The sequence below is a fragment of the Caretta caretta genome, chromosome 1 (genome assembly GCF_965140235.1).
Source record: "Caretta caretta isolate rCarCar2 chromosome 1, rCarCar1.hap1, whole genome shotgun sequence".
NCBI lineage: Eukaryota > Metazoa > Chordata > Testudines > Cheloniidae > Caretta > Caretta caretta.
The window spans coordinates 229306091-229329598 of record NC_134206.1 but is presented as its reverse complement, the minus strand read 5'-3'; the positions used below and the strand labels follow the sequence as shown (position 1 = coordinate 229329598).

Genomic DNA, 23508 nt, shown 5'->3' with positions numbered 1-23508 from the left:
GAGTTTAGCGCAGAGCATTTGTCAGGGATTGATGACTGGCATGGAGTAAATGGCCCCCTACTGCTCCAAGGGCCATCTACTCCTCCCATGCAGTCATTAATCCCCAGGAAATGTGTTGCACCTCTGCTGTTGTTGCTTAGTCTAATACTGTTTAGAACCCCATAAGTGCCTGTATTCAATTGACCGGCCAGGTGATTATTGAATGACACTAGGCACTACAATCCCTCAGTGCTAGCTTTGCTGTGATTTTATTCCTTGGTGGGAGAGGGAGCATGAGGATCTACCCAACTGTCAGTGTTGAATTAATAGTTCCTCTTTATTTTCCAAATAAATCATAAGTAATTCTTCCTCTACTACTGTATTTAGTCCACCAGTTCTGGAACTGTTGCAAAGTCCTGCCCATGGTTGTCATCATGGAGGTAATTCTTGAAAATTTATGGGGCCAGGGATTTCCTGACCTATGTCAGGCAAACAAACCTAAACTCCTTGTTCATTTCAGCCTTGAGTTTGGCCACTCCAGAGATCTGGTAGAGAATGTGAACTCCAGATGATACTCTACAATTAACACCCTGCTTTGTTCTACATTTGTAGGCAGGTGTGCCCTGGTGGGTATCCTCCTGACCAAAATTTTGATCAGGGATTTCCTTTTATTTTCTTTTATCTGGTTTCAAAAAGGTTTGAATGTCAGGAATTTATGGATTCAGGTGGCAGCATTAGATACTTCAAAAATCGTTATGGGGAAACAAGTCCTGGCAGTTTATCCTCATATTGCTAAGGTTTATTTATAAAGTCAAGAGGTTCAGACCAGCCTGCTGCTGTCCCATACATAGTTGGAAACTTAATCTGGTCTTTTTTTGTCATGTCTCTATGTGACACTGTGCCAGAAAGGGTTAAGCAACTATCAGGCTAAATGACCCATATTCAACCTTTAAAGACATATTAGAAAAGTACATAAGTGATAATTTTTAAGGAATGGCCCTAACAAAGCCATGTGAGATAGACTAGAGCTTTGAAATGCAGACCTGTATTGTTAGAGAATTAGAGGTAAATATTAATGATATTTGTGTTTGCCTATATGCTTTTTAGATGTTAACAATGTGATTTTTTTTTAAGCTTGTAGATGGTAAAGTGCTATTCCTGTCTTACTATGTTCTATTGATTCAGAGATCACAAGGGACTATTTAGATTGTAGATGAAATTTGGGAGTAATAATATCATTGTCTATATTTCTCTTTAAAGTTTGTTGTAAGCTGTCTATGAGCTGCTTAATGGATAATTACTTTATGCTGATGAATGCAACTAATTACATGTGTATACATAAGAAATAGGAGGTTTTGTGGTCAAAGCCACAATTTTTCACCCAAGGAATATCTGCTGTCGAGAGGCTTTCAATAGCCTGCCAAAGATCTATAAAAGAACTCTAGGGCCCCGATCCTGTCATCTCAAGTCTGCTTGAACCTTATCAGGGGAGGTTTTGAGTCATAAGACTGAGGTCTCCAGGTATCCTGGAGTGTTCCTGCAAATTCTTATGGAACAAACTCTATACATGAACTGCCTATTTGGATTATAACCTGTGGAATTGATTCTGAAAGAACTTTTTGCAACTCAGCAGCTCACCATCTCTACTATGAAACTGACCTAAGAACTATATTCGTATCTGTGTGCATAATGATCTTTTAACCACAATACTTGCTCTCTTTTTTCTTTTTAATAAATCTTAGTTTAGATAATAAGAATTGGTGCTAATCGTATATTTGGGTAAGATCTGAAATAGTCACTGACCTGGTTAGCAATGTGTCTAATCCCTTTGGATTGGTAGAACTTTATATATGATGAACAAGATTTTTATTAATCCTCATCATCTTTGACTTGGCTGTCTGGGTGGGGAGCCCAAGGCTGGATTGCTTTAAGGGAGCTGTGGGTAACCAGTAAAGAACAGTAAAAAGCTATTACCAGCAGGAGAGTGCGGTGGGAGGAGGTATTGTTTCATGGTCTCTGTGTATATAATGTCTTCTGCAGTTTCCACAGTATGCATCCGATGAAGTGAGCTATAGCTCACGAAAGCTCACGATCAAATAAATTGGTTAGTCTCTAAGGTGCCACAAGTACTCCTTTTCTTTTTGCGAATACAGACTAACACGGCTGTTACTCTGAAACCAGTAAAGAACTGCAGAAGCTGTTTTGTTGCTGGGTTGGTGAATGTAATTAGTAGAATAACCAACTGTTTAGAGGATCGTCTGCCCCATTCTTTGCAGTTTGCCCTGATTGAGCAATCTCAGTGTGGCACCACCAGTCACCGTCTATTTGAGCATATGAGGAGCTGTTTGTTGTGGGGTTTTTTGGGTCTTTTTTCCCCCTTGCCTTTAAAAGCAGCTGGCCATTACCTCTGCTCACCAGATATGTGAACATGTAGTCCTATCCATTAAGGAGCATTTCCTACACAGTCTTCTTGAACAAAATTGAGAACGGGCCTGGAATATCTACCAGTGGTGAACTCAGCCTTTCACAGGATGCTTCCTTTCCCTTTTTTCCTAATCCACACTGCCCTATTGAAATTTGCCTTCACTCTCTGGTTGTTATGAGGGCATTTTTGCTTTTAAGACCCTACAACATGCAGTACCTGCATGCATCTGGTATCCTTTTGCACCTCTTTCTTCTCTCTACCAGTGACACCAGCCTTGCTGCCCCTTTAATTTCATTCATTCATGCATTGGTGCTTTCTCCCATGCAACCTCTTATGCTGGACATGCCCTTTACTAATGCAATCTTTACTTACTTTACTAAGCCACCCCCCTTTGTCTTATATTCGACCTAAGAACTCATATCTCTGCTGTCTTGCCAACAAGAAGAAGGGGAGGAAATCAAAACAAAAAGAAACAAACCACAAAAAAAGCAATTTTTTTTTAAACAGGAACAGAGCCAGCAAGTTATGTACTTTCCTAACTGCATAATTGAGTGCTCTTATTATCACGGCTTTTTCCTCCTTCAGCCTTATTACCCTAACTTGTTGTGTTTTGCATTGTAGACTCTTCACAAATCATTCAAAGATATAATTCCTGTCCTGAAGTGCTTAATATATTCTGACCGATTTAACAGTAATCCCTTTATAGCTATTTATTAATTAATTAATTATTACCTGGACAGAACCAAACCCTTCCTCAGATCAAACAAAAGTTATGAAAAGGGTTTAAAGCAACCACAGCCAGCACAGTGAAATGTGGGTGCTTTTTGCTATTGCAAAGGCCTAAGAGTTAGCAGACAAAATCCCTACATCAGTTAGGACATGATCCAGAAACTCACTGACGACAGTGGAAAGACTCCCATTGATGTCAGTGGGCTTTGGATCACGCTTTTAGAGCACATTCAACTAGATCCGTTGGTTCTTAGGATGATAGGAAATGGAGCTTTTCAAGGAGATTTGTAGTGTCATGATACTGGTGGTCAATTCTCACATTTACTCAGCATTGCAAAAGTGATATTCTCTCTGTTTTGCCCCTGATTTCCATAGGATACTATCCGTCTCGCCATCTCTTATTTTCCCCAGTGTTTGTTTGCTAATTCCCAGCAGTACTGGGAATGGCAGATTGGATGAGAATGGGATAATTTGGTTCTTTAACTGTAACTGAGTTTTTCAATTATCCCCACTCTACCAAACCTTTAATCTCTCCATAAAGTTATCGTTATGGGTTGCTGCTCTTCTTGATAGGAAGCTCCTGTTAGCTGCAGACGTTAACCTTTGGAAGAATCTACTTGGAGTGTGGTCTGACACCTCGGTCAACAGAAGCTGAGCACTGGGATTCATGGATCTTTTAGAGAGCTGTTATGGTGATGATAGTTGTGGGCAGGACGGTCGAGAAGACCTATTTGAGGTAACAAACTGTTCCATTATAACCTTCCTCCACACAACTATTCATGGGAACTAGAAAGGAGATAAATAAGGAACAGGAATGTCTGTAATTCACTAAAAAAGAAAGACATTCAAAATGGAAAGACTTTCACCATTCCCTTTTTAACAAATCCATCCCAGTGCAATTTATGTTCAGCCTCTGGATAACCATATATGTCATTTTCTTTGTTTGTGTGTTGTTGGACTGTTGTGGGAAAAATTCTAAACAGGCAGAGCTCTCAGGTGCAGGGGATAACTCAGCTGGCAGTCTTTGTAAATAATACTGTCAATGCACCTTGAGATATCAGAGGAGGCTCAGCAGTTGCTCCATTGATTCCTTCTCCCCCCCCCCAAGATGCAGACTTTCCTTTAGTTTACTCTCAGCTGCAAGCTGCCTCATTTACCAGCAAAACTGTTAACACACTGCGACTGAAATTCTTCAGTTTTAGTTCCTCAGATGGATGCAAAGCAGAGGCCACTTTGCCTCTTCCCTAAATAACTAACAGACTATTCAAAGGAAACATCTAGAGTGCTTCATTATACTACCTTTTAGGGTCGAGTGCTTGTGCCTCTCCATGAGTGGTTTAAAGTTTGATTCTCTTACTGAAGTCACTGTGGGCCATTGACTTTATTGTGAATTCCATACACAGGCTGACTGCAAAACCACACCCTCAGATAGCAAATGTGTATTGAGCTAAATTAGAATATGCCCATTATCAGTGAATTTTGAAAAGTGCTGGGTGTTGGCCTGACTCTGAGCCCACTGAAGTCGATAGTCAATATTACCATTGTCTAAAGTGGAGGCAGACTTTTCAAAACAGACTCTAGAACCAGGTGTCCCGTGGTTCTGATTCTTGACTTCAGCTTGGCTCCACTCTAACCTCTAGACCTGGCCACTCCCTTGGCTCTGACCATTAGGCAAGACCGCCCATGACCCCAGTTGTGATCCTGACATCTGTGCTCATGGCTGCTGCAGGCAGAGGAGAATACAAATTTAGATTCAAATCCAAATATGTCATATAAGCCAACAAAAAAAACGCATCAAGGTGATTTGCTCAGCCCGGTGGCCAGATGTTTGACACATCTATCAAAGGGTAATTCTTCACTGCAGAGGTAACTCAGGTCATTGACAGCTGCATCTGAGCACTGGGGTAACCTAACCCAGGTGTGAGCAGCCACGCTGCAGAGCCACGCTTGAATTACTGTGTCCTCAATGGTGCTGTACTCATTCATGTGTGTCAAGTAGGACTTCGGGGGCATATCCATTGTGCTTCAATAAGCTGAGTTGCTTTATGATTCTTTCCCAGTGAACTGTGGGTGAATTTGTCTGTCCTTCTGGGTATATGGCAGGAATTGTGGGAAAGCATTGGAGTGATTCAGCCTGTGTCCTCGCTGCAAAGTGGGTGCGTTACTAGCCTGAGCAAAAGAGCATCTCCAGATGAACACCACCAAACTCGGGTCATAAGTTTGTGTGGACAGCAGGAGGGAGTTACAAGCAACACTCAAGTAAGAGTGCAGGCTACAGGGGTGCTGGAACAATTTTTATAGTGTGGGTGCTGATGATGGAAACCATGTATTTGGTGTGTGTTATTACTACTTCAAGCCAAGGGGTGCAGCAGCACCCCCAGTACCTCTAGTTCCAGCACCACTGTCAGGCTAACTCTTCAGTGAAAATCTATCCTTAGTGAATCTGTATTTCTCTGTTCTGTGTTGATTATTCCTTCCTGTCTAAGAAGGATGCTGTGGGGAGTGGGATAAGAAGAGGCATTAGCTAAGGAGAAGAATTAGTTGAGCTTGGAGTGTGGAGAGAGAGCTTGAGGTGGCAAGGAGGATCTATAGCCTCTGCCCCTGCCCTAGCTATGGACTAGATTAATGCTGCTTTTAGCTTTTTAAGGGTTTTTATAGTTCTTGCTCCAGATCTTTACCACTTGCTTCTTTTTCTCTGTCTCACATGTAATAAAAAGGTGACATGTTTTTATACAGAACTTTATGTGCCTCCCTTCTTTAGATGGGTCACTGGGGAATAAAACTAAGAGTTTTGAGAAGAAATTGTTCCCTTCAGGTTTCCATCGTCACCAGTTTGCAAAATTCAAGCTCCAGAAGCAGTTTATCTTAACTACAACAGCAGAAAAGGAGCTCAGAGAGAGATGGTCTTGGAATGGAGACAGGTTGTCATCACTAATTTTTAAGAAAATAAAAAAAGCAAATCGTATGATTAATTCCAGGTGCAATCCTGGCCCCGGTGAAGTCAATGGGAGTTTTTCCATTGATTTCAGTGGGGCCAGGATTTTAGCTTTCAATTATAATTTTCATGTCAATTTACAAAGTTGGTTAAGGATATGTTATTTTTAGGAAAAAAGTAGGGATTCCACCCAGGAGGAAAACCCAAATCTCATGTGTCACTCTTGAGCATAAATTCATTTTTGGAGTTATTTTGCAGCAAAAATAGTCATCTGCAAATGTGTTTAGGGCCTGGTCCAATGCCCATTAATGTCAATGGGAGTCTAGGAAAGGACTGAACTGAAAAAATTGAGGGCCACACTTGACTTCTTATAATCTTGGCTGTGATGGCTCAACAAGGTGCTCATCTGGGCGCAGTATGCACTACAGGGGGTCCCTGGTATAGGTCTCCCCCTTATCCATTGTTTCACACATCCGTTGCTCATCAATAGGGGAACGTGTTCCGATTTCACGTTGGTCCTGATCTGCATATCCATTGTTTGCAATTTACTTGCTTCACCTTTTGCATTGCTTTTCTGTGGGTGCTTACCACCCACTAGCAGCCAGTGCCCCTCTGGCCCCCCGTGCCTCCTGTCTGCCATGATCATCTGTTCAGCAGCGTATAAGAGGCACAGGGAGGAGTGGGTGGAACTGGGCGGGAAGGGGCGGGGCGACCATGAGTACAGTACTGTACAGTACTACGCATCATGAGTGGAAAATGTGTTAAAAGTGTTGAGTGGGCCTGTGTCTAAGAGGCAATGTAAAAGTGTAACATTAGAAGTGAAATTAGATGTTATACAGCGTGTTCCCGGTATACGTCGGGGATATGTTCTTGAAAAGGGCGACAGATACTGGGGACCCACTGGTACAGCAGTGGCGTAGGCAGGAGGGGACACTTGGGTGGGCCGTGGGTGGGTGGGCAATGATGGGGGGCGGAGAGGTAGGAGCGATCTGGCTGCCTTTCCCCCTCTCCAGCCAGCCTTGCGGGGGGGGGCAGGAGGGATAAACACTCTGGCCAGGGGCTCCTGGAAAAATGGGGGGGCCCCAGAAAAATGTGCGCCCCTGCATCCACACCCACTCCTCCCCCACACTTGGAGCTTGTCCTATTCTGCCCACCCAGTGCTCCTGCTGGGGAGCAGGATTAGGGCGCAGGGGCTTGCCCAGCTCTGGCGCTTCAGCCAGAGAGTGGGGGCCTGGGAGCCCCCATACACCAACCCCACTCCCTGGCAGGAGGGCTGGGCGAGTGGAGCGGGGCAAGCCCCTGACCCTGCTCAGTGCCAATGCTGGGCAAGCCCCCGCACCCTCACCCCGCTCCCCAGCTGGAACGCGGGGTGGGTGGTGTGGGGCAAATGTTGGGGCGGGCGCAGAGCCAGGATTGGGGGTGGGTGGGCCTGGATGTGAAGCGGGTGGGCTGCAGCATATCCGTCGCTCATCAATAGGGGAAAGTGTTTCGATTCACATCAGTCCCAATCTGTATATCCGTCATTTGCATTGCAAATGACAGATATGCGGATCGGGACTAACGTGAATCAGAACATGTAAAGCATATTGAAAGAGGTGAGCATGCAGCTGACATTGCTCATAGTCTCAGTTTTGCCTGCTACGACAGTACGCATATTTTTTAAGAGTGCTGATCGAATTCATGAAAGCGCTAGAAGTGCTACGAAATTGTCATCAATGAAGATAATGAAACAGAGAAACAGTACAATGGAGAAGATGGAACGTTTGCTGGCTGACTAGATTGATGAGCTCCATCAAAAGAAAATGCCTGTGAGTTTAAGCTTGATTCAGGAGAAGGCCAAAAGCCTGTATAACGGTTTAAAAGAGGGAGAGAGCTTGAGAGCTCAACAGTGGAAAAGGAGACCTTCAATGCTAGTCGTGGGTGGTTCCACAGATTCCAGAAGCGTGCCAATCTACATAATGTAAAACTCACAGGGGAAGCGGCTAGTGCAGATGAAGAAGCAGCTGAAGTGTTTCAAAAGGTGGCTAGTCTCCAAAACATTGACAGGATTGGCCTTCACTGGAAGAAGATGCCAACAAGGACTTAAATTTCTCGTGATGAGAAGACTGCTCCTGGATTCAAAGCCTCAAAAGGCCGTGTAACCCTTCTGCTTGGGGGAAATGCAGAAGGTGATTACAAGTTGAAGCCCTTGCTTGTCTACCACTGTGAAAACCCAAGAGCAATGAGGGGCTACATCAAGTCTCGTCTCCCCATAATTTGGAAGTTGAACAGAAAGCCTGGATGACACGCAGTATTTTCTGTGAGTGGTTTGTAGACCATGCTGCCCTTGAATTTAAGGCTTACTACCTACGGAGGACCATGCTAATTAAGGAGACGGCAGGTGAAGGAAAGCCCAGTATAAAGGAGTTTTGGAAGTCCTACAACATCTTGAACAGCATGTAAAATATTGATGCATCGTGGGGAGAGGTCACTTCACAATGTATGAATGGTGTTTGGCGCCATGCATGGCCAGATGCTGTCCATAGCTTCATGGGTTTTGATGCCGTTCCTGCTCTCCAGCAAGAAATCGTCAAGTTGGCGAAGGATGTCTGCTTCAAGGAGGTGGAGTTATTGGAGTCTCACGCTGAGCAACTGACAAATGAGGAACTGATTGAGCTGGACCAACAACGGATATCCGAAGAAAGTAAGGACGATGATGACGACAATGTAGGGCAGGAAGTCAGGAGTTTGACGACAAAGAATATCTCCTGTTTGTTTGGATTGCTGGATGATATGACAGAAATCATACAGACTGTTGATCCTTTTCGTGAATGGTCTGCCAAAGTCTCCAGGGCTCTCAATGATGCAGTGGTTTGCTACAGAGAGATCTGTCGTTCAGAGATTCATGCAGGAGAGCAGACGTTGATAAAATCCTTTTTTAGGACTTCTGCAACTGAAAAGCCAGCCATGGAAAAGCTAGCCCCCACCTAAGTTAAGCGTAATTGACACTTTTATATTACTGTATTTACTATATTAAAATGTTCTGTGTGTTTCAAAGGTGTTAGTAGGGTTCTACATTACTTAGTCAATGTTTTATGTGTAAAATGTGTACTGTATAACTTGTCATTGTAAAAAGGTACACTGTTTAAGCAAAAAGAGCATTGTTGTAGACGAGTGTGGAGACGTGAACGCATCTCCTCCCCTTATTCATTTATTTCTTATGGGGAAAAATTCCCCAGTATCTGTCATTTCGGTATCATCGCCCTTTTCAAGAATGCAACCTCAACTTATACTGGGGACCCCCTGTAGTTTATTAGAAGGCTTTTGAAGGTCAGCAGCAACAGGAGGCATGGAAGAGCTTGTGTGCTGGTCACTCCTTGTTGGACTGAACATCAGATACACTAACACCAGATGGCAGAAATTAGAAACTATGTGATTGCTCTGACTACTAGAACTAGGTAATAGGCCTAGTGTGCAGCACTTTCAATTCAGCTCAGTGCTGATTTGCAACACTTCTTGCTTAGTCCAGTCCTGGGAGGGACTGACACCAGCCAAGATGGAATTAGTTCATGCTGAAAAAATAAGCATGGTTCAACCAGTCAAAGAATATTATGCACTTGTAGTTGATTTTCAAATATAGACATAGTGATTTTATATGTATGTATGATTGTGTGTGTATATGTATATATGTGTGTGTGTGTGAGTGTATAGATAAATAAAAACACATAAGATATTGAACCATGTTCATATATCATATATTGTACTTTTGAATGCCTCCTCTCTACTCTGCCCACTAATCCGTCTCTGCTGGAGTTACTTCTAGTGGTCTGAATCTGAGCAACTTTCAAATAAATGCAATTTAAATAAAAATTTATTGTCATTTACTGTAGCTGGAGGTTCAGGATGGCCATTGCTCAGTCCTGGACTAGCGAGAGCTCTAAGGTCCTGTAGTTTTTGAACCACCAGGGCTGGAAATGGGTTCTTTATACCATTGAAGATCTGGGGATTTGCCCCCTCTGAGGTCGGGCACTTGTTTCTTTCCTTAGTTGGTCATGAGTTATTAGGTCTTAAATCCACAACATGGCTATGCCTGGAAAAGGTATTTTAGATGATTCTGAGCAGTTTGTAAAACACAGTAGTTCTCATTTTACAATTCTTCCAGTCTTTGTGCTGTTGGACTCCTCCTGGTGCTTTGGCAGTTTGGTTTTAAGGTGGAAGAATATATAAATAGTACCAGGACAATTTTAAAATGTTTTAAAACATTTCTACAATAGTTTCTCTGTAAATTATATAGAATAAAAGAAAAGATTTGATGGGCTTTATGGATTCTTTTTTTTATATGACCTGAGTGGTACACCATTTGATTTGCAACTTGTTCAGATGTGCTTAACTCCAATTTATGCCCACTTGTACCACATCATCATCATATTCATTCTTTTTCTCTCTCTCCTTCTGCCTTCACACTTAGGCACTTGGAGAGGAACAGGAGAGAAGATGAAAAGGGTTGCAATGATACATATTTAACTCACAAGAAAATTCTGATCATAAATGTACTGGCAGAATTGCTGAGCTATGATAATTAAAGTTGTTTGCTTAATTTAAATGAAAAACTAATGTAATGTTCTACTCTAAAAAGTGACTAAAATTGACAATGTGGCCTTATGTGTTTATTATCTTGCTTTGGCACAATTTCAGATTTGCTCAAGAATATGTAAAATAGAAAAGTCAAGATAGCATCTGTAAGCCAAGCTGTGTTTTTTAACCCATAAGAAGTAGACATTATTGTATACTTTTCTGACCAGAACCTATTTTAAAATAATAGCGGTTGTCATGAATTCTCTGTGCTTTTCCTGCTTAAGCAAAACAGGAAGGAACTTAAACATGTGCTTAAGATTAAGCATGTGAGCATTCCCGCTGAAGTCAATGGGACTACCTCAGGTGCTTCAAGTCAGGAACATGCTTAAGTCTTGTCCTGGATAGAGGCCTAAGTTGGACTCGTATTTAAGGAGTTTCTTTTATAGTAAACAAAAGAGAGCTCTCTCCCTGTCAAGACACCTGTGCACAACGTAACAGAGACATGAAATGACACCCCTTTAGCTTCACTGCTTATGAATAATAAGTAATGAAATAAATGCCATTTAAAATATATTAAATTTAAAAATGGGTATAAAAATCACAAATATAATAATTTCTCAAACTTGTTGGGAACATCCTATTTCCTTTACAGCAACATCTTCGAAAATAAGATCTGGGATCATCCTTAACTTACCTCTCTAAAAATGCCGAAGACAGCGTTATGTCTGTATAATTAACCTTACAGAGGACGGAAGAACTTTGGGAGGCAAATTTTCATATCATAACTTGAAAGCTGCAAATTATGTTTTAAAGAAGCCATGCCCCTTGAAAAAAATTCTTTTCATATCTGAAGAAAATCAAATATCTCTAAATTCTACTTTTTAATATAAAACAAAAATGCAAAAAATCCTCCAGTGGTTGCTTGAGAAGGAACTAAGTTTGTAGAATAAATTATACTTGTTGTTAAATATATAAATGTTATGGGCCTGATTTCTCCATTGCCATGCATCTTGTGTAGTCATTGACAAATGCCACTAAATGACAGCTGATAATGTTTTACAGCTACTTTTGCATTCACTTTACCCCAAGTATAAAATACTCGCATTCTGACTTAGTAGCATTTGATACCCACTTTGCACTGGTGTGAATGACTACACAATGTTCAAGGCAATGGAGAATCAGGCTCAGAAATATATATAAATATGCAGCTGCAAATGACAGGCAAAAAGTGAGGGCATTAAAAGAATGTAAATCTTTCATGCCAGAGTCTCAAGTAGCATAATAAAAGGCGATAGGATTCCATTTCTATAGATAAAACAGAGGAAGGGAAATCCAGACTGGGACTGTGGATTTTGTTAATAGCAATCTCAAAGGGGAGTGTAAGACCTACTCAAGAGAGGCAGGGCTCAGAATGCTGGGTCTGTCATTGCTGATAATAGAATTTCAAACAGCTTTTTAAAATACATTTATGCCTTCTCAACCATCAGACCCACCTCAAAGGTCTGTCTGTCTTGGATTTTTGGTTTGGGCCTGTGATCCCATACAATTCAGTCTGTTTTAAACTGGGCATCTGCCACCTCTTTGTTTTTGGAACATATATTATTTCCCATGTGTGTGTTAATGGAAACTGGTCTTGTCTTTACCAGTGGGTATAGCTATCAGCATTGGTATTAATGAGCCAATCTCCAGTAAAGAAGACAAAGCAAGAAAGGGAAAAGCAAACAGAGAAATGTCCATTTGTATCAGTGTTAATTAGGCTTGGCAGAATTTGATATTTATTAGCTTTTAATTTTGTTGGATAATTAAACCCACCAAGGTAGAGGAACTTCGTCACACTGGTTATAAATAAACCCAAGCGGGTTTATTTATAATCAGTGTGACAAAGTTCCTCCTCTACCTTGGTGGGTTTTGCGCTTATTGGCAGCTTTGCTCTCATTGGAGCTTCACGGCAGCCCTCAGTTTGGCTGTTTTCGTGAACCCACAGTCCAGGTCAACTCCTTCTGTGTCTGACCAGGAGTTGGGAGGTTTGGGGGGAACCCGGGCCCACCCTCTACTCCGGGTTCTAGCCCAAGGCCCTGTGGAATGCAGCTGTCTAGAGTGCCTCCTGGAACAGCTGTGCGACAGCTACAACTCCCTGGGCTACTTCCCCGTGGCCTCCTCCCAACACCTTCTTTATCCTCACCATAGGACCTTCCTCTTGGTGTCTGATAATGCTTGTACTCCTCAGTCCTCCAGCAGTACGCATTCTCACTTTCAGCTCCTAGTGCCTCTTGCTCCCAGCTCCTCACACGCGCACCACAAACTGAAGTGAGCTCCTTTTTAAACCCAGGTGCCCTGATTAATTGATTTTAGCAGCTTCTTGATTGGCTGCAGGTGTTCTAATCAGCCGGTCTGTCTTAATTGTCTCCAGAAGGTTCCTGATTGTTCTGGAACCTTCCCTGTTACCTTACCCAGGGAAAAGGGACCTACTTAACCTGGGGCTAATATATCTGCCTTCTATCTGACCCTGTCACACCAGTTTTTAGATTTTTATCAATTTGTATTTTCAAAGTAGGACAGTTTTGGGGTTTTTAGTATTTTTTTTTATTATTTTTATTGATTTAAATGTTCACGGTTGCTGGAAATCGGGTGGGGGATCAGACATTTGCTTAATGACAGTAAATGTTGAGATTCAAAAACTTAAAGCTTTATAGGCTGTTTAAACACAAATTGTCAACTTCACATGTCAAAATATATAAAGTAAATATCCTTAAATCAACAAATCATATGGTTTGTACTATTTATTCGCTAGTCCACTGGATTTTGAACTCAAGTTCTCAAACAACATTTTTCATGCTTTTTCTATCTGTGAACTTTGCTTATCGATGGAAATATGTTTGTTGGTTTGTGTGTATGCTGAAATTGATGTTGATTGACATTTACCTATAAAATTTTAAACCTTCCAAGCTTAGTGATGAAGCGTTAGAGTGGTGTGACACATACAGATTCCAAGGTCAGAAAGAGGCCACTGTGATCATCTTGCCTGACCTCTTGTATAACACAGGTCATAGAACTTCTTCTCCAAAATAATTCCTAGAGCATTTTTTTTTAGAGCAACATCCAATCTTGATTTAACAATTGTCCATGATGGCGAATCCACCATGACCCTTAGTAAATTGCTCCAATGGTTAATTACCCTCACTATTAAAAGTTTATGCCTTATTTCTATTCTGAATTTGTCTGTCTTCAACTTCCAGCTATACTCTACTCTGCACAATGGATATGAGCCTTTATTCATACTGTTGAGATATAATCCGCATCTTAGAACATGTGCAATACATTCTTTTTCATCTTCTTTTGCAGAGCTGCCTTTTTTTCAAGTTGCTAATCTTTTCCACCAAATTTTCTTGACTGTTGGAATTTTTCTGTGACACTTGGGAATATATTGCAGAGGTGCTGGACATCTGCTATTCAGTCCTGTGTTCTACACCCTTTAGCAGGTAAGCTACTGTCATTGCAACACCAATTATTTGCTGTTAAAATGTTTCCACTTCTCAAACATCCCTGCAGAGGGCTCAGCTTTGAAATGAAGAGCTGACAGTGCAATATAGAAGTTAAGCAGAATCTCCCACAGCAACTCCACATTGTATTATCTGCCATTGAAGAACTAGTGCATAACATGGCAGTATCTTGTAATGTTGGAAGTCAGCTCATGTCAATATGTATCTTTCTAGCCTTCTAGCAATTAAATATTGCACCAGTAACCTCCCAATTGTGAATCCATTCGCAGCTGAATTAGAGCTAACTCTATGAAAAAGCAGCATACGTGATTGGTTGAGGCCTTGCACTCTGGGGGGCGCCTCTGCATAAATTCAACTCATGGGCTGAGAAGCCCTATAACATGGAGCTGGAGAGGGAGGCCCTGTAGCCATAAAGCCAATCTTGAGTTGGATTAAAGATTTCAGACACTGTTCACCAATACACGGTTCATTCATGTGCATTGCTAAAACTGAGTCGAAGGGATTAACATTTGGGAATAGGGTTTTCAGGAGGTAGGGTATTTTATGGATTTCTTGAAATAATTTTCAGAAAACACCAATCATTGGGAGTGGGAGGAGAAAGAAAAGGGGGCGGGAGGGAGTAAGAGAGAGCGCATGTATGTGTGTGACAGAGAGAAATATGCTGCGGTTCCTTACCAATCCTTTTCAGCTTGTTAGTTCTTTTAACAATGATACCACATGTAGTTATCCTGATTTTTCTAGGCAATTAAATATTGCTCAGACAAAAGCTTTCCACTAACCACTTTCAAATTACTTTTCTTCCCAAACCATCTAAGAGATTTTCTCATCCCTAAGAAGACCTTAAAGAAAGTTTATCCCACTGATTTGACTAAACTTCATCAGCAAACTATAGGATCTAAATTTTGCAGTGGCTTCATTTTTTAAAAATAATGTGGCAGACTTCCCTGAAGGTTCTCACTGTAAAAATATTTAAACATTTTCTTGTAATACACAACCCCATAGGTGATGTTTTATTCTGAATTTATACCAGGCAATAAATGCTGGGGTATTCCTGGTGACATTTCTTATCCAGATTGTATTCATTCTCTGTTGTTTAATTCCAATGGTGAGGATTAGATTTCCATATATGAGTCTTATATTGTTATGTTCAATTAAATAATTTAGGGCAGATTGTGACTGCGGGTTTTCCAAGTAGGAGCCTCCTCAACCCCGTGTGCATTCCCCATGAGAACTAGATGCAATCATAGTCCCTGCATTCAGGGAAAAATGATGAAGGTCCACATTGTGTCTGGCCCTTGTACAGTGGGAGCAGTCAAAACCCCTCCCTTTCTTGTAAACCCCAAGCTATAGTAATAGTCCTTGTGTGCTCCTGACTGAAGGACTGCTTCTGGTTACTGCCAATAGCAGTGCTGGCTAAAGGCAGAGTGATGCCTCCAGTCCCCGATACCAGCAGACAGAACTTGCCAGCTGAGGAGGATTTCTCCCATGCCCAATACAGGGTTGTGGCTTAAAGCCAGAATTTAGCCCCTCAGGCCTGAGAATCTAACTCAGACTTCTCAGAGTAATAGTAATATTTTGCACATGTATTGTACCTCTCATGTGAGGATTTCAAGGCTACTGCCAGCCCAGTGGCCCCATGTGAAATGAGTTGGCACTGTGAGTAGCAGACAGATGGAAGTAGACAGGGGTCCATGTCACAGCTGGCGTTTATTGGTAGTCTCAGGTCAAAGACAGAATGGGCATGGACCCTCTCACCCTTAGAGGTGATTCCTCCAGACAAGGCTTGAGGTGGGACAGTATTGACAAGCCATTATGGGAAAAGTTTTATTTCTGCTGTCCATGCTGATCCTGTTCTGTGAGAAACCAGAGAACTTTCATTTCCACGTCTGCTAGTCTTTCAACTTTCTCCAAAGCTAATATTCACTGTAAAGTTTAAGTAAAAGCAACAGTGATGGCATATATTGTTGCTACCAGAACTCAGTCATTACTGGGTGGACTAAATAGGGACCTAGTCTTGTACTTATCCTCTACCTAGCAGTGATCTCCTTTTGAATGGTTTTACTATGAACAGACCGCCTTTGCATTATTTTGTTTTGAAACTTTTTGCATTTAAAATTGTTCTTTCATGATTAACTGTGAATCTCACAGTAAACAAACAGGCATATAAATGCCATCTATCTCTACCGTAGCATGCGTGAAACTAGTTAATTTATCATGGTTCACAAAAACATTACAGTGATGGACTATCAAGAGGGATCCCTGTTAAAGTGGGACATTATTTGACTGTGTGTGTTAAGTAAATTACCCTGCTGATGTGTTTGTCTAGTAGATGTACCAATAGTTGATGAAAAGACAGACTGCCTCCTGAGAATCCAGGAGTTTACAATCAGTTGTTTTCTTCATTGCAAAGACTGTAATTTCTCACTTGCTGGCAATACAATAATAGGCCCAGGCATTAAGTGATGCTTGTGGTATTAAGTGCAGCATTATAAGAAGATCTTATTTCTTACTCCTGCACATATTTTCATAGTTGTATTTATTATTATTAACTTGTTGTATGGGAGGGCCTCAAAGTCCCAATCAAGATCAGGGTCCCGTGGTGCTAAGCATTGTACAGAATACATATCTGAACCAGGCAGGCATTTGTCCAGTGTTAAGCCCAACAGCCCTGCTTTTCTAAGGTTTGTCCTCCATTCTGTAGTGAAACAAAACTGGACGTAGTTTTGAATGGTATCAAATAGGGGACACCCTTTTGTAAAGCGCGCTGCCCTGCCCCTACTAGCATGCATGTGAGGTCACGCTGGTGGGGTCACGTTGTCGGGTGTGGATCCATGCCATTCCCGGAAGTACCAAAATGTCTAGTATTCTGGGGATGTGTGAGTGGCCTCCCTAATAAAAACCTGGTCTCTGTTCCCATTAGCTTACATTCTAAGGTCCTGACCCTTACAAAGACTTACGCATGTGCTCAACTTTAAGCAAGTGAGCAATCTCATTACCTCAATGGGACTATCACGTGCTTAAGGTCAGGCAGGTGCACGACTCTTTCCAGAATAGGGGCCTAATTAGAAACAAGACTGCACCATGTTTCTTCCATTCACAAAGGCAGGAGGAAGGATAGTGTAACAGTAATAAATCATACGCTTGGTTTATATAGCTAACATAGTGCACAGTTGGATGATTGACATCATTTAATCTCTTATTATTTGATATCTTTCAAATTCCATTTCAAATCCTAACCCCTTGTGCTCCCTTAACATTTCCCCCACCCAGAAAAAGTGACCTTGGACTTACTGCCTTTTTTTATTTTATTATTTGTTTTCCTCCCTTCTACAGAAATTATACCCAACCAACCTTCTCCTAGGAAGTTCCATGGGGGGGGTCCAACCCACACAGTGCTCCTTGCTGGGTGCTCCAGTGCTCCCAGTGTCCTAAATCTGCAATATGGGTGAGGAAAATTCAGCTAGCCCCCCTCCCCTTACCTCTTTGTGCTGCTGGCAAATCACTGCTGCTGAATCTCTTGAAATAGCAACTAAAATATCTACCTACTTGAAATACCAGTTCAACCTGTTGACCAAAAAACCACCCCAAAGACAAAACAGTGCTCAACTAAGGTTGGAACAATTGCATCAGAAAATGATGCGAAACATTAACTGTGTGCATGCCATGACAGGTAAAGATATTGCTGTCATGGTTAGCCGAGCAGAAAAGCAGGCACATAACAGCCATAGGACCCGCATCCGGGTGCTGTATTTGCTCAGCTTGAAAAAGGGAAGCAGGATTTGAGATGCTGAAATTTAACACAAGAATTTTTTAACTACCTCTTTCAAAACAGGGATCTCACGTCACTGAACTGAATTGCCATTCCATCCAGCAGCCTCCCAGACACACTCTGGCTCTTTAGAACCCTTCTGGTATGACTACCCTGCAGCTGGGGATGAGATTTCCGACTTGGGTAGGCGTACCTGCACTAGCTTTGATTGAGCTAGTGCACTAAAAATAGCAGTGTAGTGGTGGCTACATGGGCAACAGCAGAGGTTTGCCACCCAAGTATAATCCCACCCAGCCCCCTGTACTCAGGTGGCTAGCCCTGATGCTGCCCATTTAGTGATGGCTACATTGCTATTATTAGCACACTGGCTCGATCAAAGCTAGCATGGGTATGTCTACCCAAATTGGAAATTATACCTCTGACTGCAGAGTAGTTGTACCCTTTAGGTGCTGTGTAACCATTAGGAATGGGCAGATAAAGAGTGTTCTTCAACATCATTCCAATTTGTCTCAATTTACCTTATTCATTTCTTCTCAAATACTAACTATAAAGCAAGGAGAGAAAAGTAGTATGATTTCCACATTTTTCTCCAACTTCAAACAGGATCTGTACAAGCAACTTTTGTAGGGTTATAAAGAAGGACAAATTGAGGCACAGAAGGGTTAAATAATTTGCCCAGAGTCAAAAAAGCAAGTCACCAGTAGTGCCAACTCCAAACCTTCAAAAATCATATTGGGGCTCAAAAAGTCGTGAGATTGATTTGAAAAATCACAAGATTTAAAAACAAACAAACAATTGGGTTCTTTTAATTTGCCTTCTGGTTTTTGATCCTTTTAAGGCACAGTTTTTCAAGCTTTTCTACAGAACCATGAGGGCTAGAAACACATTTTTTTGATAAAAAGTAAGAATCTCAGGGAATCCTAGGACTCCAGGAGGTGGAGCTTTGATGCCAAATATCGTGAGACTCATGATGAAAGCACAAGAGTTGGGGCACTCAGTCAGTGACAGAGTTGGGACCATTACCCATGAATCATGACTCTCTCTCATCCCCTAGTCTAATCACTAGACAATACTTTCTGAAATTTAACAATTTTTTAAAACTTAAAATAAATAGATAAATAAACATAACATTTTGAGGGGGTCAATTCATAGTTTGAAAAACCTCTTGACTAAGATTTTCAAAAGCTACTAGTGATTTTGGATGTCTCAGTTCTTAAGTGCCTTCCTTCTGGCACCTTCAAGCCACCTGAATATTTGTAAAGTATGGAACCATGCACCTTTTAAAAATTAAGGCCACTTTCAGGTCTTTATAGTTGCATGCCCCAAAATTGAGTCATCCAAAATTCCTAGCCAGTTCTGCAATGTTTTAAATTGCTAAAAAGTTTGAAATGGGAGGTTTTCTGTTAAAAGTGTGTGGTGGGGAAAGGATGGTGTTACGGTAAAACAAATGTTTCAGCTTTCAACTTTGCTCATGTGGAATAAGTTTGGTGGTTTGATCTGAGATTTGTATGTCACTTTCAAATGGCATGTTAATTTTTTGTACTAAATAAAATAAAGAAAATCAAATAGAGGAGCATGAATCAAAATCCTGGATCTGAATTTTGAGGAAGGGAGCAACTGAAATCTACATTTGAAATCATACAGCTGAATTCTACAAATGGCCTCTTGGCTTTATTACAGATTAAGCTATAAATTCATATTGAACTTGGAGTGTTTCTTTCTGAGCCAATCTCTAAAATATGTGAGTAATCAAATAAACATGATCTAAAGACGTTTAACATTTGGGGGATTATTTGAGGGTGTGTTGCATTTTGCTTTTAGATTTATTTCACTTTATAAGTCATCCCCTCTCCACCCTACTCATCTCTTCAGGCTGTGCTGTCTCATTGTGTTGACTATACACAGAAGCTGTAGAATGGGGAGAAGTGATGCTTTTACAGGAATGGAAACATTTTATTTTTAGCAGCTGTACTGGTCAGTCTGACTAAACAGGTTTCCTAAAGGCTGCTGCAAGCTGTAGTCTCTTATAGAGTCCTAACCACCTGCTGTAAGTTTATATTCAGCTATAATTACAGTTCTTGGTCCTTAGAGTCCCACCTGTCTGGGAGGAATGGAACAGCAACTCAGCAAATTCAGTTGAATTCATCTTGCAAGCAATATTCCCAGCAAAACAGTAAGAATTTTATGGCTGCAGGACTTTTTTAGTCTAAAGCAGGAATGGATTGAGCTCACATGGAATAAATATGAACTGAGCCAAACCACTGCACAGAACTAAAATCAAAACGAAACATGACCCAAGGTTTGGAAAAATATGGTTGCCTCCCTTTTTCTCCCCTTTCACTTTTCTTCTCTTTCCCCCCCTTTCCTTTTCCTCTTTTCTTGGCCTAGAAACAGGGAAAGCAAAATGTCATGAGAGAGGCTGCTGTTTAGGTATGCCTGGCGTCACTAAAATCAGGAAGAACTGAAAATCTTGCCAGAACGCTTACCTCATGTGAATTCCAGTATCAAAGATGTATTCTGGGAGTCCTTACTCAAGCAAAACTCTCATTGATTTCAGTGGGAATTTGACTAAGTAAAGATCACAGGGCTGAGACCATTTTCAGAAAAGCTTTGGGAACTTATTTGACAAGGATCTCTGAACCTTTTGATGTTTGGCATCGCTAGTCTGAAGCCTTTTGCAGCTTTATGAAATTGGCCAATTCATCTAGCTGCGCTGACTCATCTAGCAAACTATTTGAAGTGGCCGTGGCTGACGGAGCTTAAATAAGAAAACCAGAATTTAAAAGTAATGCATTTTATTGTGAAGAATTTAGAACAAAGCAATAATGAAATGAGGTTTGACAAACATGCTAGTTTTTCACTGAGGCACAGGAACTTCTAAGTTGTGAAGTTTAAAGGAGGTGGAGCACCCAGCTTGTGAATGTAGGCTCTGAATCATTGGGGTGCTTGCATGGGGTTAGAGTGTAAGTAGTGTCTGCCCTGAGTAGAGGCTAACATGCAGTTGCACCACCTCCAAAGTATAGCAGAGAATGAATACATGACTCAGACATTCTCTGTTCCTCCTCCACCCCCCTCTTGCCCTGATGTGGTGGGGGAGGGGAGGCACTCACTCCCCTTTTTGGAGCAGTTTACTCCTCCCTATTCATCTGGCCAGCTATTCTGGCCGAGCAGGAAGGAAGTGGGGCTGAGCCTGTGTTCCACACACTCCCCACCTCTTTTGTGCGGAGCATGAAACAAGTAGCGCCTACTCTGTTCACTGCATCCAGAATCACAATCTGAGCAGGGGCATGTGAGGGGCTTCCAGAGCACAGCAGTCCTTTGACACCCAAGCAACTGGAGAGTTTGAAACTTGCTCCACTAGAAGGAACAGCTGTGCTTTGACTCTGCAGCCTTCTCTTACCCATGCCATTAGGTCACTCTGACTGAAGAAGCTGTTTTTTTAGGAGCCATCGTAAGCTTTTAGATTGGTTCTTAAATTTCAATGCGTTTAAAAAATAAAATGATAAAGGCAATTATTTCAAAAGCAAATAAAAGACCAATTGCTTCCAAAAAGTGTAAATATTTACAACAAAATTAAATGACTGGTTTGATGTAATATGTGGTTTCATTTACTAGAATAGGTCAGGCTGAAGTCATCACTGGTGTGACTTCATTGGCTTCAGTGCACTTTTGGGCCTGAAATTTGGTCGGTCTTAAAACTGTTATTTGGTGATTAATTTGTTTTCTGTGTAATTGTCCACTATGACGTCTGTGCATCTCATCTATATTAACAAGGCAAGCAAGTATTATTTTTCCATTTTACAGATGTTGAACTGAGGCATAGAGAGATCACATAGCTTGTCCAAGTTCACAGAGGAAGTTCTATCCCACTGTGTAAATTACAAGATTAGCCTTCCTTTCATGTCCTCTGGACTATGAGATGCAGGGTTTTCAAACGCACTCTGTATTGGCCTAGCTCTATTCCACTGAAGCCAAAGGGAGTTTTACACTGATGTCAGTGGGAGCAGATTTAGAGCAAGGCCAAGCACTTTTGAAAATCCCACCCTAACTGTCATTTTCTTAAATATACAACATTGTGATCAAGAAATTAAAAAGCAAAACCATTAGGCACTCAAAGGTTCATCTACACCAGCGGTTCTCAAAGTGGGTTGGGACCCCATTTTAATGGGGTCGCAAGGGCTGGCTTAGACTTCCTGAGGCCCAGGGCCAGAGGTGAAGCCCAAGCCCCACCACCTGGGGCTGAAGCCAAAGCCTGAGGGTTCTTCCCTGGGCGGCGGGGCTCAGGTTACAGGCCTTCTGCCTGGGGAGGACTTCAGCTTTGTGCCCGCCCCCCTCCCGCGCTGGGATGGTGGGGATCGGGCTTTGGCTTTGGTCCCCCTGCCTGGGGCAGTGAGGCTTGGGCAGGCTCTGGCTTTGGTGCCCCCTCCTCGGGTCATGTAGTAATTTTTGTTGTCAGAAGAGGGTCATGGTGCAATGAAGTTTGAGAATCCCTGATCTACACAGTGGAGTAACGTGCACTGAAGAGTTTCTAAACTGGTATGTTAAAGGGTGCTGCTAGGGAACCATTAGTGTGCACCAGTGAGGTTTACATGGATCAGATGATGCTCAACAGAAAGAAAAGGACTAAATAGACCAGGAAAGAAATGCTAGTGTTAAACTTCTAAGTAGATTTTATAAACAGCGGGGAGCCAAATAAAAAGTTAAAACCCATTTGACAAAAAGGTACTTATTGTTGTCTCTTTAAATTAGTTTTTCTTATAAAACAAGTAAGGGCAGGGTATAGGGTCTTAAAAACTCCTGCTCTAATTGTTAGGTGCTACAAGCCTGCGTCTTATGTGTGTGGCTTTTTTATGACTGCACACCCTGTCATATGGGTGTATAAAATAGCATAGTCGTGGAGCCCAGTAGCACTGCTGTAAGTAAGGATCTGCTAGACTTCCCTTCCTAAACCCTCCTATTTGGTGTTTAATCATGTTTGTCATTTAATATCCTAGCCACTTCAGATATCATCAGGCTGAAACTTGTCACTCAGCACAGCTGCATTTTTAAAGATGTAAACTAATTCTAATTGGTTTGTCTGGTTTTGCTTTAGAAATTGGCACAAGCCTCAAATTTCTCAGGATTGAAGAATGCTTCCCACCCTCCAGTGACTTAAATATATCAGCTTGAAAATGTAAAGGTCAGTTAAATGTGGTACCAAATTACTTGACAATGTCTTTAAAGACAGAGCAGCTACGTATGTTTAACAAATTAAGAGACAGATTCTGAGCCCCCTACTCATTGTGAGTAGTACTTTCCTCCATTTCAGTGGGACTGTTCAGCGAGGAAGATGCTATCCAAGGGGAATAAGGGTATCAGAATCTGGCTCTTACCAGTAACTTCTGAGAGAATTCCTTTTGGGGAGAAATTTCCCCTTCTCAGGAACCATGGACATCTCCATACTTTGCTGTCCCCCATCCTGCACAGAAAGGTGTGGGGTTACTGCCTTTCCCCAGTCCCAGGGCTGAAGGAAAGGATTAGAAGGGAGGCTGTGTTCATTTTATAGAGGGCACGAGGACCTAAACCAGTTGTCCTTTAACGGGTAGGAGAATCCTCTCCTCTGCCTGACTGAACAATC

General features: G+C 41.7%; 1 protein-coding gene across 5 annotated transcripts in view; it reads left to right on the top strand.

Moving 5' to 3' along the window:
• PRR5 (proline rich 5) overlaps positions 1–23508 on the top strand; it is a 128852-nt gene that overhangs the window by 25970 nt on the left and 79374 nt on the right. For 3 of the 5 annotated variants that reach the window (XM_048825094.2, XM_048825109.2, XM_048825104.2), the window contains exon 2: positions 13965–14101. The exons of 1 other annotated variant lie outside the window; for it this stretch is intronic. The gene's annotated coding sequence lies outside the window, so the exon portion shown is untranslated. Of the gene's footprint in view, positions 1–13964; positions 14102–23053; positions 23071–23508 lie in introns of those variants that run through there. One more of the 5 variants, XM_075121325.1, reaches the window with a different exon arrangement.